Source organism: Lolium rigidum, chromosome 3, assembly GCF_022539505.1.
Source record: "Lolium rigidum isolate FL_2022 chromosome 3, APGP_CSIRO_Lrig_0.1, whole genome shotgun sequence".
Classification (NCBI taxonomy): domain Eukaryota; kingdom Viridiplantae; phylum Streptophyta; class Magnoliopsida; order Poales; family Poaceae; genus Lolium; species Lolium rigidum.
Genome location: NC_061510.1, coordinates 16,633,652 through 16,651,327, shown reverse-complemented (window position 1 = coordinate 16,651,327; position 17,676 = coordinate 16,633,652).

Sequence of the window (17,676 nt, the reverse complement as noted above, 5' to 3'; positions counted from 1 at the left end):
ATGTTTGCCCAGCAGCAACTAGAGTATTTGGGACATATCATCGAGCAAGGAAGGGGTGGCCACGGACCCAAGTAAAATCAAAGTTGTCCAAGATTGGCCAGTTCCCACTAATGTCAAGCAAGTAAGGGGATTTCTAGGTCTTACCGGTTACTACAGAAAATTCATTCAGCACTATAGTCTCATCAGCCGTACATCATCGGATTTGCTCAAAAAGACACGAGTGTTTCGCTGGACTCAAACGAGCAACAAGCTTTTGAGCAGTTAAAGCGAGAAAATGTTGGAAGCACCGGTTCTTGCGTTGCCCAATTTTTCCATTCCTTTTACTATTGAAACCGATGCATCTAAGCGTGGAGTAGGAGCAGTTCTCATGCAGGCGAGGCCATCCGATGGCTTATCTCAAGCAAAGCCCCGGGACGGATAGCTCGGACCCTCTCCACTTATGAAAAGGAGTGTCTAGCTATATTGTTGGCTGTGGACAAGTGGCGCCAGTACTTGCAACATGCACCCTTCACCATTGTTACAGATCACCGCAGTCTGGTCCACTTGGCTGATCAAAAGATCACAACAGACATGCAACAGAAAGCCTTTGTCAAACTTATGGGGTTACAATACAAGCTTGTATACAGAAAAGGAAAGGACAATACTGCAGCTGATGCTCTCTCTCGCAATCCAGCTGCTAATGAGCTATACAACATTTCGTTGGCTCGTCCCCGATGGCTGGAAATTATTGTAGCAGGCTACCTCAAGGATGCAAAAGCTCAATTGCTTCTCCGGGAGTTGAGCTTACACAGCCCTAACTCACAAGGATATGCTTTGTGCAATGGCCTCATTAGGTACAAGGATCGTGTATGGATTGGTAACAATAGTGAAGCACACCAGGCGATTCTTCTATCCTTGCATTCCAGTGGTGTTGGTGGGCATTCCGGTTTTCTTGGAACCTACCAACGAATCAAAGCTTTGTTTGCCTGGCCGAACATGAAGCAGCATATAAAAACGTATGTTCAGCAGTGCCAAATTTGTCAGCAAGCAAAGTCAGAGCATGTCCGTTTACCTGGTCTTTTGGATCCTTTACCCATCCCAACAGAAGCCTGGAGCATCATTAGCATGGACTTTATCGATGGACTGCCCAAGTCAGGTTCCTACAACTGTATTCTAGTTGTCATTGACAAATTCACTAAGTATGGCCACTTCATACCTCTTACACACCCCTACTCTGCTATGACTGTCGCACAAAAGTTTGTGGACACAGTATACAAGTTACATGGGCTTCCCTCCGTCATTATTTCTGATCGAGATCCCGTTTTCACAAGCAAGATTTGGCAAGCATTGTTCAAGCTCTCTGACACCAAGATGAACATGAGCTCAGCCAACCACCCTCAAACAGATGGACAAACAGAAAAGCTTAATCAATGCCTGGAAACTTATCTGAGATGTGCAGTCCATGCTACACCAAAGAAATGGGCCAAGTGGCTTCCCTTAGCTGAACATTGGTACAACACCAATTTTCATTCGGCTCTCGGTAAGACCCCTTTCCAGATACTGTACGGCTACCAGCCTAGGCACCTGGGCGTTAGCAACTTGCGAGTCTGACACTCCACCAGAGCTGGCAGCTTGGTTGGAGCACAGAAAAGAACTCACTGCTATTATTCAGCAGCATCTGATGCGAGCCCAGCAAAGAATGAAGCACCAGGAAGATAAAAAACGCAGTGAACGGGAGTTTCAAGTCGGGGACAAGGTATACATGAAACTCCAGCCTTATATTCAGACATCTATGGCTCGTCGACCAAATCAAAAGCTGGCGTTCAAGTACTTTGGCCCGTATGAAATTCTGGCTCGCATTGGGAAGGTGGCATACAAACTTAAATTACCCATTGGCGCCAAGATACATCCTGTCCTGCACGTTTCGCAATTGAAGCTGGCGGTTCCTCCTAATCAGGTCCATGATTCTGACTTAACATTCCTTTATATTACTGATGATTCGATCTCAGTCTATCCCAGTGAAGTGCTCGGGCGACGCATGATCAAACGCGGCCGCGGATTCACCAGCCAAGTCCACGTCACATGGAATGGACTACCGGCATCGCTGGCAACCTGGGAACCTGAAACGGAGCTCCGTCGTCGCTATCCTGGTGCAGCTGCTTGGGGACAACCAGCTTTTCAAGGGGAGGGGAGTGCTACGACACCACCCATCAAGACTGGGCGCCGTCGACGCGACCAAAGACGGGCCTTAGCCCGCCAAGCACGGCCCGTCACCGAGAAGGCCCAGCCCAACAACTCCGAGGTCACGGCACGAGACAAATAGGCGTTAGGAAAAGGAATCACGCATCGTTGATGATTGTACTGAGCGTTGCTCATCCCCTCCGTCTGTATCTCTCTTCTCTTCCTCCTGTACCGGATTCATCCAGATAACTCGATATTATGATCTAGTACATGTGCGTGACGCGAGGATATGATCTAGTACCCTAACACAACTCGATCTGCTGCTTTGTGCTACGGTTTCTAGCTTGTGTGTACTTGGAATCCGTATTGAAAGGAGGATTGTACGTACAAGTCGATGCCAACCCAGTCGAGGCCAGCGGAGAGCTGTCAGCTGACGCGCAGACGACGCCCTTATCCAAGTCCGACCCGGTTCGCGTGCATCGAAACAAACTACACATCGAGTTGATTACCTTAATTTCCCTCTAGCTTCCACGCAAATCCCCGTTCCGACACTGCTATATATATTAGCACGTACAGGACACAACCTTTAACATACTATACAATATAATCGATTAGGACCAGCAAAGCAGCAGATCGACGTACCCGAGTTGATCCCATGGCGCCGACGACGACCTTGCAGCCTTCACAGTGGGCTGACCTCCTGCCGGAGCTCCTAGGACGGGTCATCGCCCGCCTCCCATCCCCCGACCTCGCCCGCTTCCGTGCCGTGTGCCGTTCCTGGCACTCGGCTGTGCGCGAGTACCCCTGTTGGGAGGAGCCGTGGGTCCTCCACTCCGATGGCACTTTCGTCACCTCCGATTATGATTTTCACCGGCGTCTTCCTTTCCCCGACAACACAAAGTTCATAAGCGCCAATGGCAGTTGGTTCGTGCTCTACCGCACCGACAATGCACGACGCAGCTACCTCCTGCACAACCCCTTCACCAAGGCTACGGTGCCACTCCCTGGGCTAGACTCTCTCGTCGGATATTTCGATGGCTGGTTTAAGATCCTAAAGGTGCTCATGCGGTCGGACCAGGATGATATCGTCGCCGTGACGACCAACAGTGAGATGTGCCCGATCATCCTGTGTCGTCCCGGGAAACCCGGCGCGTGGTTCCCTGAAGAAGAAGATGAAGCATATGCGTCTATACATGACATGGCCTTCCACGCGGGGAATCTATATGGGATCACCAAGAGCGAGGAGCTTGTCGTGCTGGGTCTTGACGAGGATGATGATGGTACGCCTATTGTTACAAGTGTTGGATGGGTTATCGAGAACATGCCGGATGAATACGAGGCGAACGAGGAAGAAGCATATGAATATGATGGAGACACACTGAGCGATGAAGACACATATAGTGATGAAGAGGAAGAAGAGGCATACCACGATGATGCGCCATCGAGCCTTGATGCAGGTGATGATGGCCATGAAGATGTGTCAAGCAACGAGGATGAAGGGGATACATCATATGGTCTAAATTGTTCTAACAATTATGAAGATAATGCTGACAAGTTCAAATATTGTGAAGGAGATGCCTTGATTCCTTACCCCTACTACAAGTGGGAACTAGGGGAATACATTACTAGTCGACATCTCATCGAGTCGAACGGCAAGTTGATCATGCTAAGACGGCTAGGGAGCACGCAACATTCCTCGGGCCGCCACACTTCAGATGTAGAGGTCTTAGAGGCAGACTTGGGCGCAGGCGAGTGGGCTCCAACAGACGTGACAGGCACATTCTACGTGAGCGGCTATCATTCAAAATATGTTCCCGTGCTTATCGACGAGGATGAGGATAAGTTGGCCTGGTACTTTGCCGATGAGCACGACGTTATGGACCCACAATCTCAAACCTCATACGGCTGGAGTATGTCGACATGGCTTTTCCCACACGAGTTAGTTGTTTAATTAGTAGTGAGCACTACATTAGCTCAAGTATATATGGCCATCTTGTCTTTGCACGTTTTTCTTTATGGATTTACCTAACCCTAATACTACATGATGCTATATTGTAGAAGAGTTTAATGACATGATATTGTAGAAGTATTCAGGGCTATGCTTATCGTTGGATGAGGCTGCTGCCTTTTTTTCATTTTTTTTCCGTGTGTAGGTTTAGTCCCATCGCCTCTCGTCACACAACCTTCTACAACGACGATTTTGTTAATAGTGTGTGAGGCCCGTTTTCATCCGTGTGGGATGGGCAATTCGACCGGAATTGTTTACTCAGTGTAAAGAGACTATGAGACTAAGTGAAGACATGTTCTCACTACAGGAATCGCGGTAGATGCCGACGGCCTTCGACCCTCGGCGTAGCAGGCGCTCGCCCTCGGCGTACGGTACGCCGACGGGCCCCCTCGGCGTAGCTCCTCGGGGAAGGTCGGCCTCGGCAGAGCACACGCGGCCCTCGGCGTAGACGTCGCCGTCGGCGTAGCCGCAGAGAGCCGACGGCCGGAACCGCCCGTCGGCGTCGCGACCCTCGGCGTAGCACGGTGACCGGCGCCGTCCGGCTAACGTCCGTTTGGGCTACGCCGAGCGTCGCCCGTCGGCGTATGGAGGCACGTGGCGCCTCCTGGCCGCTTCTACGCAGACGCTACGCCGAGCGTCGCCCCGTCGGCGTACCGCGGCACGTGGCGCCTCCTGGCCGCGTCTACGCAGACGCTACGCTGAGCGTCGCCCGTCGGCGTACGGCGGCACGTGGCGCCTCCTGGCCGCTTCTACGCAGACGGTACGCCGAGGGGAGGCCCTCGGCACATCGCGCGACGTGGCAACCGCTGGGAGCTCCCCGTGCATACGCCGAGGGGGAGGCCCTCGGCATAGCCCTGACCATTTGGTCCATGTCGAGGCTATGCCGAGGGTTAGGCCGTCGGCGTAGGGTCGACCCAGATTTCCGAAATTTGCAAAATTGACAGATTTCACAGTTTTTCACAGATTTCACACTTTTCACAGTTTTTCACAGATTTCACAGTTTTCACAGCACATATATTGCATAATTCACAGGACTTTGCACATAGACATCACATGATGTTCAAATAGCTACAAATCATGGTCTCATAACATAGCTCCGGATACATAGTATCGTGTCGATAAGATACATGCATGGGACAACTAGAGGAGCTCGTCGCCGCTAAACACCGGCCCAGGCCGATTCCTTCCGGTAGAAGCTGCGGAAGAACCACCGGGAGAAGGACCGGGAGAAGTACCGGGAGAAGTACCGGGAGTAGCACCGGGAGAAGGACCACCATGATGAACCGGTGTGATCTCCCTCCCACCACCCTGGTTTCCGGAACATCCCGTTCCCTACACACATGTTCCCGAGATGTTAGCAATTTGCGAGGCAAAGGAAAGCCGTAGTATTTGGTTTGGCGAAGAACTTACCGCTGTTCTCCCATAGTACTCCGCAGCGAAATTTTCCTTCGATGGCATGTTTGGCGCCGGCCCCGGAAAGGGAGGCATCGGCCCTAAATCCACTGTCTGTCCAGGCTTGATTGGCCACCATCGACGCCTCGCAAGATAGTTTACATGTCAGTCTTTGCAGAAATGAAGCATCAAACTAGGGGAAAGTGGGACTTGTCATCATTTGTGAAAACAAAGGTTGGAACTTACATGTATATATGCCATGTACTCCATGAACTGCTGCTGCTGCTGGTTGAAGGCCACCTGATATTCTTGATGAGCGGCCACGTAGGCCGCCTCGAAGTCAGGCTACAATTTCACAAATTCATGTCTCATTAGCACTTAGCAATGTATGAACGAAAGTCGGAAAGAGGATGGAAATGAGAGAAACTTACGTCGTATGCGGGTTGCCGAGCCCGGCGACGAGGCGGGAGAGGGGGCTGTCCTTGGTGAGGCCCGCCTTGAGACGCGTGAAGGTCGTGGTGAGGGTATGCTTGACGGCCTTGTTCATCATGGCGAGACGGCCATGCGGCAACCCTCCGGACGACAGGACCAACGACTCCTCGTCGACCTCCGCGCTCATGGGGTCATCCACCTCCGGGTGACGATGCCTCACCATCGCGCAGTAGTTGTCGACGTCCTCGGCGTAGGTGCCGAAGTACTCAGGGAGCGAGGGCTGAGGCTGCGAGAGATCGGGCTTCTTAAGCCGCATCTTGTTGTATATCTCGAGGTCAGACATCTCCTCCTCGGGTCCTAACGCGGCCCTCTCGCATCGCGAAAGGAAATGTTGTGAGTACCAATTTTGAACCCGACGGAAAATAAAATGTATACATACCGTCTTCCCCTTGTAGCGCTCGTAGCTGAGGTTTCCCCACACAGTGTGTGCCACCGTCGCCTCGGTTCTCCGCGTTCCGCCTCGCCACGGCTGCAAAGTCCTCGTCCATCTTGAGCCACCTCGTCCTAACCATCTCCTCCCATGCCTCGACATGCGGCTCGGCCCAATCAGGGATAACCTGAAAATGCAATACTCAACTCAATCTAATGCAATTGCAACTTAGTAGCAATGTAGAATCTCATTGACATTTTACTCACCGACATGTAGTCCTCCACCGTCATCTCGTACTCGGCCTTAGCATTCTTACCGACAATGTCCGGCTCCGGACCCTCTCGCCTCTCCGTGCCCGGTAGTGACCCGCGGACGTGATCCTTTGGTTGTACCACACCTGCGGTGTCAACCTCTCACAAGTCGCCCGCAAAGTCCTGTTCGCGGCCGTCTCCTCAACCTCGGGCGCCACACGATAAAAACACTTCAATCATGCAAAAAACAATTGTGAGAGTCATGAGTTAGAACATTGGGGTCATCAAATATGAACGAAGCTCGAGAAAATATGTCTTACCCAAAACTTTCTCATCACGGCCTCAGCAGCCGTCGGGAAGCCTACGCCGAGGGCACTCTCATAGTCCGTCCAAGTAGTGGCTAGCTTCTTCTCGCCAGCTGGGACGAGTCCCGAGGGGATAGTACTTGCCCGGCCGTAACTTCCTAAGCAAAGCTCCAATCATGCTGCTAGGCTGGCCCCCTTAACCCCCGGAGGAAATGTCCAATTGCTGCACATGAAAATCAAACATTAGCACATGAAAATCAAACATTAGTACATGAAAATCGAAATTGCCAAATTAGTACACTTACTCAGGGCCAGCAGGAATAATAAGGGTCTTCGCCTCATGGGTCTTAGGCTCCTTCCTCTCGTCGGGGACTCTCGCTTCCCCACGAATCTTCAGTGGCTTCGGCCGCCCATCCTCCTCCGGAGTCTCAAACCCGCGGCTAGAGTCCTCCTCGGCTCTAGACTCCGTCTCCGCCTCCAAAAAGAACCCGGAAGCAACGTCGCCTGAAGCCGAGGGTGGTGGCTCAAAGTCCGGTCCTCCCCAGCCACCTCCACCTCCACCTCCACCTCCACCTCCACCTCCACCTCCACCTCCACCTCCACCTCCAGCTCCTCCCAAGCCACCTCCACCTCCAGCTCGACCTCCAGCTCCACCACCTCGTCCCCGTCCTCGTCCTCGTCCTCCTCCTCCTCCCGCGCCGTCCTCGTAACGCGGATTGCGACGCGGTTCCCTCTCACTCCTTCTAACATTGTTCTTGCGCTGTTGCATCTTCTTAAGCAAGCTCGACGAGTCCTCCTTGCCGCCGCTCATATTGTTGAATCACCTACATTGAGAAAGAGAAAACAATTAAGAAGCATGTTGAAAAATATATAAATAGTAAGCATAAAGACACTAAACAATTAAGAAGCATGTTGAAAAATATATAAATACTAAGCATAAAGACACTATGCAATTAAGAAGCATGTTGAAAAATATATAAATACTAAGCATAAAGACACTATGCAATTAAGAAGCATGTTGAAAAATATATAAGAAGCATAAACACATAAAAGACCCTCACCAGCCGTCATCAATCTCATTGACAATCTCATTTTCTTTCTCCTTGTCACTATCACTATCACTATCTTTTGAGTAGTAAGTTGGAGGCTGATAGATGGGTGGAGGCTCATCATCGCTATCATCTTCCACTTGTAACTTCTCGAGCATATCTATGTCCTTTAGATCCACCACTGACTCACCACGAGGTTCTGCATCGTTCTCGTTCCCGAGGTCCTCTTCAAGAACACATTCTAACTCAAAGTGCCCGAAGTCCTCTTCCTCTTGATAGAAAATTCCCTCATATGTTACAGGGTCAATGTTGTTGTAATCGTCCTCGGAGGGAATCGGTAGGTTACCATGTGGCGATACCCGGAACACGACTTCCCAGCCGTTGAGTGCCGCTTTCTGGCATGGGTACGGCAAATAATAAACTTGCTTGGCTTGGTGAGCAACAATATAGACATCGGCTCCGGTATAGGTGGTGGAAGGCTTAACTTCTACTAACCCAATGGACTTGGTAACTCTATGTCCACCTCTTGGGTCGAACCAATGACACTTGAACACAACGAGATTGAGTTGTTTGTTTGTACGATTGAAGGTTAGCTCGTATACATTCTCTAACCTCCCGTAGTAATCAAAGGTATCGGATCCTCTAGTGAAGACACCAGTATTTATCGTTTTTGGATTCGCCCGGCCCTTCTGGTGTGTCTCTGTATGGTAGCGAAACCCATTCACGTCATACTTTTCATACTTCATGACGTCACGGTTACAACCTTGGGATACACATCTCAACTCATCTGTCATCTCAACGTTTGCATCAGCTCCCTACAAGCACGGTTCAAATTTGTTGTGTGCATTAGTTACATGGAATAACAGGGACAAGTCACATATTGGTAGGTAAGAGGGACAGCTTAGACATTACTTTTTTCATGAACCAAGACACAAAGTTTATTTTTACTCCGGGAGCACCCTCTTTCAGTAGAGTGTCCAACTCCGCACCCGTGGGATCTGTCGTCCGCCACCACTGTTCATCCGTGAATTCGCTGAAAGGATACAATAAGCATTAGACCGAGACCACGTAGGAGATCGAAACTAGGTACAAAGTAATTTGTACACCATGTTACCTAATGAAATCGTGACCGCCATCGTCGTCGTCCCCCCCCACCACTTCCTTCATGTTCATAAGCACATAGAGCATTATGCAATCCTTCTCTTCCCTCTCCAATCTATATTTTTGTCCTTTACCAGCCTTGCCACCAGGACATTGGAATAGTTGAAGCTTGGGGTCATTCATGGGCACGTCGACATTGTAACGAGAGACCGGGTTATGTAGAGTGGGAACTTCATCAGGATAGTACGTTGTTGCGGCATCTGCCATCTCCCGAAGGCACGTTGCCTCAGCTATGCATGCTTCAATCTTGGCTTTGTTTCCGGTTATCTTCCGAATATACTTGAACTCTCTCTCAATACAAAACTGCCACCGAAACTGCATCCGGGCCACCCAAGAGTGCCTCGTTTGCGAGGTGCACAATGAGATGTGCCATCGGAGTAAAGAAGCCTGGCGGAAAGATCATCTCCAAATTGCATAGCAACTCCGGCACTTGAACTTGCAGCTTCTCAATAACCATAGGACATATCCGCTAGCACAGAGCGTGCGGAAGAAATGGCTCAACTCCGCGAGCACTCGCCATATTTTCTCGGGGAGATACCCTCGAAGCATCACCGGCATCAGCCGCTCAATCCATATATGATAGTCGTGACTCTTGAGCCCGGTGACTTTTCCCGTCGAAAGATTGACTCCCTTGCTCATATTCGAACAATAACCATCAGGGAACATCACGACGTATTTTAGCCACCTGAATGCCTCCTTCTTTTGGATGGAATCAAGGCAGAAGTCGGCGTGCGGCTTGAACCAATTCTTTCGACGGCCAGTAGGACGCTGCATGTGTAATTTATTCCTATCACGAGCTTCTCAACATCGACTCTAGCCTTGACATTATCCTTTGACTTCCCGGGAATGTTTAGGCACGTGTGAAATAAGGACTCCGCGACATTCTTTACGGTGTGCATCACATCGATGTTATGGGGAAGTTCGAGGTCCTTGTAATACTCGAGCTTCGTTAAGGCTGCCTCGTGAGTCCGGTTGTGCGTTACACCATATCCCTCAAATTGATGGCCAACTTCCGATGCCGCCGGCACGAGAGCACGTAGCTCGGCATCAACAGCTATACCATCGAACTTTGGCACCTCTCGTTACTTCATGCACAACTTTGCCTTTCTTGAAGTTCTTTTTGTCTTCTCCGAACGGATGCCTCCGTTTGAGGTACCGCCGATTCGTGTCAAACGCAACATACTTGCGACCCTTATTTAGCCAAAGGAACTCAAGTCGATGCTCGCACACTGGGCATGGCCATTTACCAGCTGTACACCAACCGCATGTTAGGGCGTACCCGGGCATGTCATGCATGGTATACTGCAACCAAACTTTCATGTAGAAGTTTGTCTTCGATGCTCGGTTGTACGTCAACGTCCCGTGGTGCCAAGAGTGGTTCAAATCATCCACAATCGGCTGCATGTAGACACTCAAGTTCTTCCCCGGGTAATCGGGCCCTGGAATGATCAGCGACAGAAACATGGTCTTCCTCGTCATTAGGACTCCGGGAGGGAGATTGAGCGGAATTACAAACACGGGCCAGCAACCGTAATTGGCGTCGACATACCATATGGATTGAAGCCATCCGTAGCTATTGCAATTCGACATTCCGAGCATCTGCTGCCCTTTGGGGGTATTTTCTATCAAAGTTCTTCCATGCATTGCCATCGGATGGATGTCCCATCTTCGTCCGCCCTCGATTGTCCTTTATTCGAGTCCCCATCTTGTGCCACGTCATCCTGTTTGGCGGTCTCCTCGCTCAAGTAAAGCCGTTGGATTCTTTTTATGAATGGGAGATACCGAAGAATCGACTTTGCGATTTTTGACTCGCCTCACCCGACCATCCTTTCCCGTTACCTCTTCATACCTAGAGGCCTTACAAATGGGACAAGTACTTGTCCTCCGCAAACCGTTTCCGAAGAGAACGCAGCCTTTTGGACAACGAGCCTATCCTTTGATAATCCATGTTGAGCGCCGACATGAGTTGCCTCGTCTCGTGCGGGCTTTTAGGCGGACAATGCCCCTTGGGCAACATGTTACCAGTTGTTCTCAGACTTGCTTCGAATCCGTCACGGGTGGTGTTGTACCGGGTCTTGTCGGCTAGACATTGGGAGATGGCATCGAGCTGAGAAATCGCGGCGCCATCGTACAGAGGCGTCTTAGCAGCGTGAATCATATCATAGAAGGCCTTCGCGGCCGGCTCCGGTTCCTCCGGTTCGGAGGTACCTCCGGCTCCGGCGGTTCCTCCCGTGAAGGTGGCGACTCCGGCATGTGGGCATCGACAAGATCATCTAGAAAGTCTCTAACCCCATCATACTCATTGCCATTGAGCCGCTGCCGCATCACCTCACCTCCGTCACGTTCGTTCTCATCAAAGTCGATCTCGCGTGACGTAACCCGGCATATACCCATATTGCGTAAGGTGTTTAAACATGTCATCCTTTCCACGTCGGTGATGCTTCAAGCAACGATTGCACGGGCAAAGTGGCTGAACCTTCGTTTTGTACCACGCGCCAACTCCTTCACTAAATGCCAAGTCTTCCTTATCCACTCATCTCGTTTTATTAGTCGCACTAACACGGCCGGTGTACATCCATCCATTATCAGCCATCCTCTGCTCTATTGGAAGCCAAACCACAAGCATAGCATTTATATCAAATAGGAAAATAAATGCATCATATTTTAATTTTTTTACCAGGCAAAACGAATGCATCAACCTACATCTCTACTAGGTGGGCTCCTAGCAGCCGCCGGATCCGTAGATTGAGTACGTTCTCCATGCTCTACCCTGGTCCGAGTCAGATTTCGGCAGCACCTCCCCGCTGCTCTCCCGATACACGTCTCGCCAAAAAGACAAGAGGATGTGCATCCGGAGAACAACGGTGAGGCGCCGCCGAAATCCCGACTCGGACCGGAGCAGAGCATGGAGAACGTACCCAACTACGGATCCGCCGACTGTCCCGTAAATGCCGCAAGCGTTACGGTTGAAAATATGCCGACCACTAATGCATATTTATCCGCGTAACGCTTGAGGACGGGAAGTGACACCTAGGTTACGCAACTTGACTTGGAAAATGAATCTAGTGACATAAATAAAATGCGGAGAAGAAGTTGGAAATTTTGCTCACCCTCGGCTATAGAGGAAGTAGTCGAACAACCGAGTGTCGATGTCGGCGACCGTCGAGAAGCGCGTCAAGATCCGGGATCGTCACGCCGGGGTGCTCACGACGAGGCGGTCACGGCATGGCCTATTAGAAATTCACATTATTAGACATATTTCTACTACACAATCTACGGATCCGGTGGCGGTCATGACTAACTATTTGTACTATACATTTCTATTTCTAACTACACATTTCTATTTCTAACTAACTAACAAATCCTAACTAACTAACTAACAAATCCTAACTAACTAACTAACTAATAAATCCTAACTAACTAACAGCTAATATACCTTCAATTTGGAGGCGTGGCCTGCGGGAGGAGATGGCGCGGGCCAGGCCTGCAGGTGGCGGGTCGGGTGGGGAGGGGGGCCGGCTGGGGAGGGGGCCGGGTGGGGAGGGGATCGGGTGGGAGGGGGCCGGGTGGGGAGGGGGCCGGCCGGCTGCGGAGGTGGCGGGTCGGAGGCGGAGGGGATGGGCAGGAGGCGGCGGGGACGGGCAGGAGGCGGCGGCGGTTTCGGCGGGCAGGAGGCGGCGGCGACGGGCAGGAGAAGGAGGGGGTGGCGGCGGCGGCGGGCAGGAGGAGGAGGGGGTGGCGGCGATGGGCAGGAGGAGGAGGGGGTGGCGGCGGCGGGCAGGAGGCAGCGGTGGGGAAAAGAGTTGGGCAAAACGCGAGCGTGAGGGGGATTTGGGGAAAACGCGAGCGCGGCTGCCGACCAGGTGATTTTCGCGGATCCCTAGGCCGAGGGCCAGTGATACCCCGAGGTCCACCCTCGGCTTATCCATTGAGGTGGCCCGCGGCGGCCGACCAGGCGTTTTCGACCCGCGGGTTAGGGTTTAGATACCCCGAGGGTTTCTGATACGCCGAGGGCCCCCCTCGGCATAATGTATTTTTTTTAATTTTTTTCTTTCATTTTTTTAGTTCTTTTTCTTTCATTGTTTTACTAGTATATAATTTTTTTTACTAGTATATATTATATTACGTCCAGATTACCCCTTTGACCGAATCCGCTGGTTTTAGATCTGGCGGTCTACCCCTTTGACCGAATCCGTTGGTTTTCCAAGATAATTGCCGTATCCCAGTTCCGTCTTTTGCAGTGGTTACTAGGACACATAAAATGACGCCACGCGGCTCCGCTCGATTTTTTGGCTCCGTTTGCTTTGCCAACTGCGCAAAACGGGGCCGCCGGACATGCGGTATGGCCGCACCGGCGCGCGCGCGTGCACCCGTCCGCCAACGCGCGAAACGGAAAACATTTAGCACATAAAATGACGCGTCCTAGACCTAAAAACATTTTTCCTCCATTTATTGAGCGAAGGAAAGTGTCGCCCCGGCTCAAATCCGGTCGGTTTCCAGCGGATTCGGCGGGGCACCGCAGGAAGCGGGTGGGATTCCCAGATGGCTTCCGCGCGCATATGGCATGTGATAGGTGGTGCGTAGGAGGTATCCTACCGCCGCGCGGAGGTCCCGCGCGATACTAAAATGCGCACCATGCAGCTGCTTCACAAAAAAAAGCCCTTCCGGCACCCCGAAAATGGAAAACCCGTCGCCCGTGGTTCGGATTGGAAATCCGCGACCGGGGCCTTGCTTCCCATCCTAAGGCCCACGCACGTGCCAAATATGGCCTCGTTCCGACAAACTATGTGGTGAAACGGGCCGTTTCCTACTCATTTCCCCTAAAAGCCATAGAACTCCGGACGAGATAGCCCTCGTTCGTGAAGGGTTTTCCAAGATAATTGCCGTATCCCGGCTCCGTCTTTTGCAGTGGTTACTAGGACACATAAAATGACGCCACGCGGCTCCGCTCGATTTTTTTGGCTCCGTTTGCTTTGCCAACCGCGCAAAACGGGGCCGCCGGGACATGCGGTATGGCCGTACCGGGCGCGCGCGTGCACCCGTCCGCCAACGCGCGAAACGGAAAACATTTAGCACATAAAATGACGCGTCCTAGACCTAAAAACATTTTTCCCTCCATTTATTGAGCGAAGGAAAGTGTCGCCCCGGCTCAAATCCGGTCGGCTTCCGACGGCTTCGGCGGGGCACCGCAGGAAGCGGGTGGGATTCCCAGATGGCTTCCGCGCGCATATGGCATGTGATAGGTGGTGCGTAGGAGGTATCCTACCGCCGCGCGGAGGTCCCGCGCGATACTAAAATGCGCACCATGCAGCTGCTTCACAAAAAAGCCCTTCCAAGCACCCCGAAAATGGAAAACCCGTCGCCCGTGGTTCGGATTGGAAATCCGCGACCGGGGCCTTGCTTCCCATCCTAATGCCCACGCACGTGCCAAATATGGCCTCGTTCCGACAAACTATGTGGTGAAACGGGCCGTTTCCTACTCATTTCCCCTAAAAGCCATAGAACTCCGGACGAGATAGCCCTGTTCGTGAAGGGTTTTCCAAGATAATTGCCGTATCCCGGTCCCGTCTTTTGCAGTGGTTACTAGGACACATAAAATGACGCCACGCGGATCCGCTCGATTTTTGGCTCCGTTTGCTTTGCCAACTGCGCAAAACGGGGCCGCCGGGACATGCGGTATGGCCGCACGGGCGCGCGCGTGCACCCGTCCGCCAACGCGCGAAACGGAAAACATTTAGCACATAAAATGACGCGTCCTAGACCTAAAAACATTTTTCCCTCCATTTATTGAGCGAAGGAAAGTGTCGCCCCGGCTCAAATCCGGTCGGCTTCAGGCCGGATTCGGCGGGGCACCGCAGAAGCGGGTGGGATTCCCGCATGGCTTCCGCGCGCATATGGCATGTGATAGGTGGTGCGTAGGAGGTATCCTACCGCCGCGCGGAGGTCCCGCGCGATACTAAAATGCGCACCATGCGACCGCTTCACAAAAAAGCCCTTCCGGCACCCCGAAAATGGAAAACCCATCGCCCGTGGTTCGGATTGGAAATCCGCGACCGGGGCCTTGCTTCCCATCCTAAGGCCCATGCACGTGCCAAATATGGCCTCGTTCCGACAAACTATGTGGTGAAACGGGCCGTTTCCTACTCATTTCCCCTAAAAGCCATAGAACTCCGGACGAGATAGCCCCGTTCGTGAAGGGTTTTCCAAGATAATTGTCGTATCCTAGTTCCGTCTTTTGCAGTGGTTACTAGGACACATAAAATGACGCCACGCGGGTCCGCTCGAATTTTTGGCTCCGTTTGCTTTGCCAACTGTGCAAAACGAGGCCGCCGGGGCATGCGGTATGGCTGTACCGGGCGCACGGGTGCACCCGTTCCTCCAACGCGTGAAACGGAAAAAATTTAGGAGATAAAATGACGCGTCCTATACCTAAAAACATTTTTCCCTCCATTTATTGAGCGAAGGAAAGTGTCGCCCCAGTTCAAATCCGGTCAGTTTCCAGCGGATTCGGCGGGGCACCGCAGGAAGCGGGTGGGATTCCCAGATGGCTTCCGCGCGCATATGGCATGTGATAGGTGGTGCGTAGGAGGTATCCTACCGCCGCGTGGAGGTCCCGCGCGATACTAAAATGCGCACCATGCAGCTGCTTCACAAAAAAAGCCCTTCCCAGCACCTCGAAAATGGAAAACCCGTCGCCCGTGGTTCGGATTGGAAATCCGCGACCGGGGCCTTGCTTCCCATCCTAAGGCCCACGCACGTGCCAAATATGGCCTCGTTCCGACAAACTATGTGGTGAAACGGGCCGTTTCCTACTCATTTCCCCTAAAAGCCATAGAACTCCGGACGAGATAGCCCCGTTCGTGAAGGGTTTTCCAAGATAATTGCCGTATCCCGCTTCCGTCTTTGCGAGTGGTTACTAGGACACATAAAATGACGCCACGCGGCTCCGCTCGATTTTTGGCTCCGTTTGCTTTGCCAACCGCGCAAAACGGGGCCGCCGGGACATGCGGTATGGCCGCACCGGGCGCGCGCGTGCACCCGTCCGCCAACGCGCGAAACGGAAAACATTTAGCATATAAAATGACGCGTCACACTTGTACACATATGTTATGGGCATATGCAAGTTTTCCAGCGATTCCGACGATCCGATGGTCTGTATCTTGAAAAACCCTAGGGCGGGGACCCCGCGATCTACCCCTATAGCTTTCTCCGTGTGAGGGTTTACCAATGGACTTTTTTACTTGCTTTGGTTTGTTTAGGACATATGTACATGGAAACCATAGGTTGGGCATACTTTACCATAAAATAGGCTCTGTTTGAGCCGTGGCGGGAGTTTCCACATACATATCCTGCATTTCACCAAGTGCTAGCCCATGTATGCGGAAATCGTCAACGCCGGGTACATGCAAGGTTAGAAAACCTTACATCACACTTGTACACATATGTTAGGGACAAATGCAAGTTTTCAAGCGATTCCGACGCTCCGGTGATCTGTATCTTGGGAAACCCTAGGCCGGGGACCCTGCAGATCTACCCCTATAGCTTTTTCCGTGCGAGGGTTTAGCAATGAATTTTTTTATTTTCTTTGCTTTGTTTAGGACATATGCACATGGGTTTGGAATGAAATAGGCCCCGGATGAGCCGTAGCAGGAGTTTCCACATACATATCCTGGATTTTTCCAAGTGCGGGCCCATGTATGCGGAAATCATCAACGCCGGGTACATGCAAGGTTAGACAAACCTTACATCACACTTGTACACATATGTTAGGGACAAATGCAAGTTTTCCAGCCGATTCCGACGCTGCAGTTGATCTCGTATCTTGGGAAACCCTAGGGCGGGGACCCCGCAGATCTACCCCTATAGCTTTTTCCGTGCGAGGGTTTACCAATGGATTTTTTTATTTTCTTTGCTTTGTTTAGGACATATGCACATGGAAACCATAGGTTTGGAATAAAATAGGCCACAGATGAGCCGTAGCAGGAGTTTTCACATACGGATCCCGGATTTTACCAAGTGCGGGCCAATGTATGCGGAAATCGTCAACGCCGGATACATGCAAGGTTAGACAAACCTTACATCACAATTGTACACATATGTTAGGGACAATGCAAGTTTTCAAGCGATTCCGACGCTCCGGTGATCTGTATCTTGGGAAACCCTAGGGCGGGGACCCTGCAGATCTACCCCTATAGCTTTCTCCGTGCGAGGGTTTACCAATGGATTTTTTTATTTGCTTTGCTTTGTTTAGGACATATGCACATGGAAACGATAGGTTTGGAATGAAATAGGCCCCGGATGAGCCGTAGCAGGAGTTTCCACATACAAATCCTGGATTTTACCAAGTGTGGGCCCATGTATGCGGAAATCGTCAACGCCGGTACATGCAAGGTTAGACAAACCTTACATCACACTTGTACACATATGTTAGGGACAAATGCAAGTTTTCAAGCGATTCCGACGCTCCGGTGATCCGTATCTTGGGAAA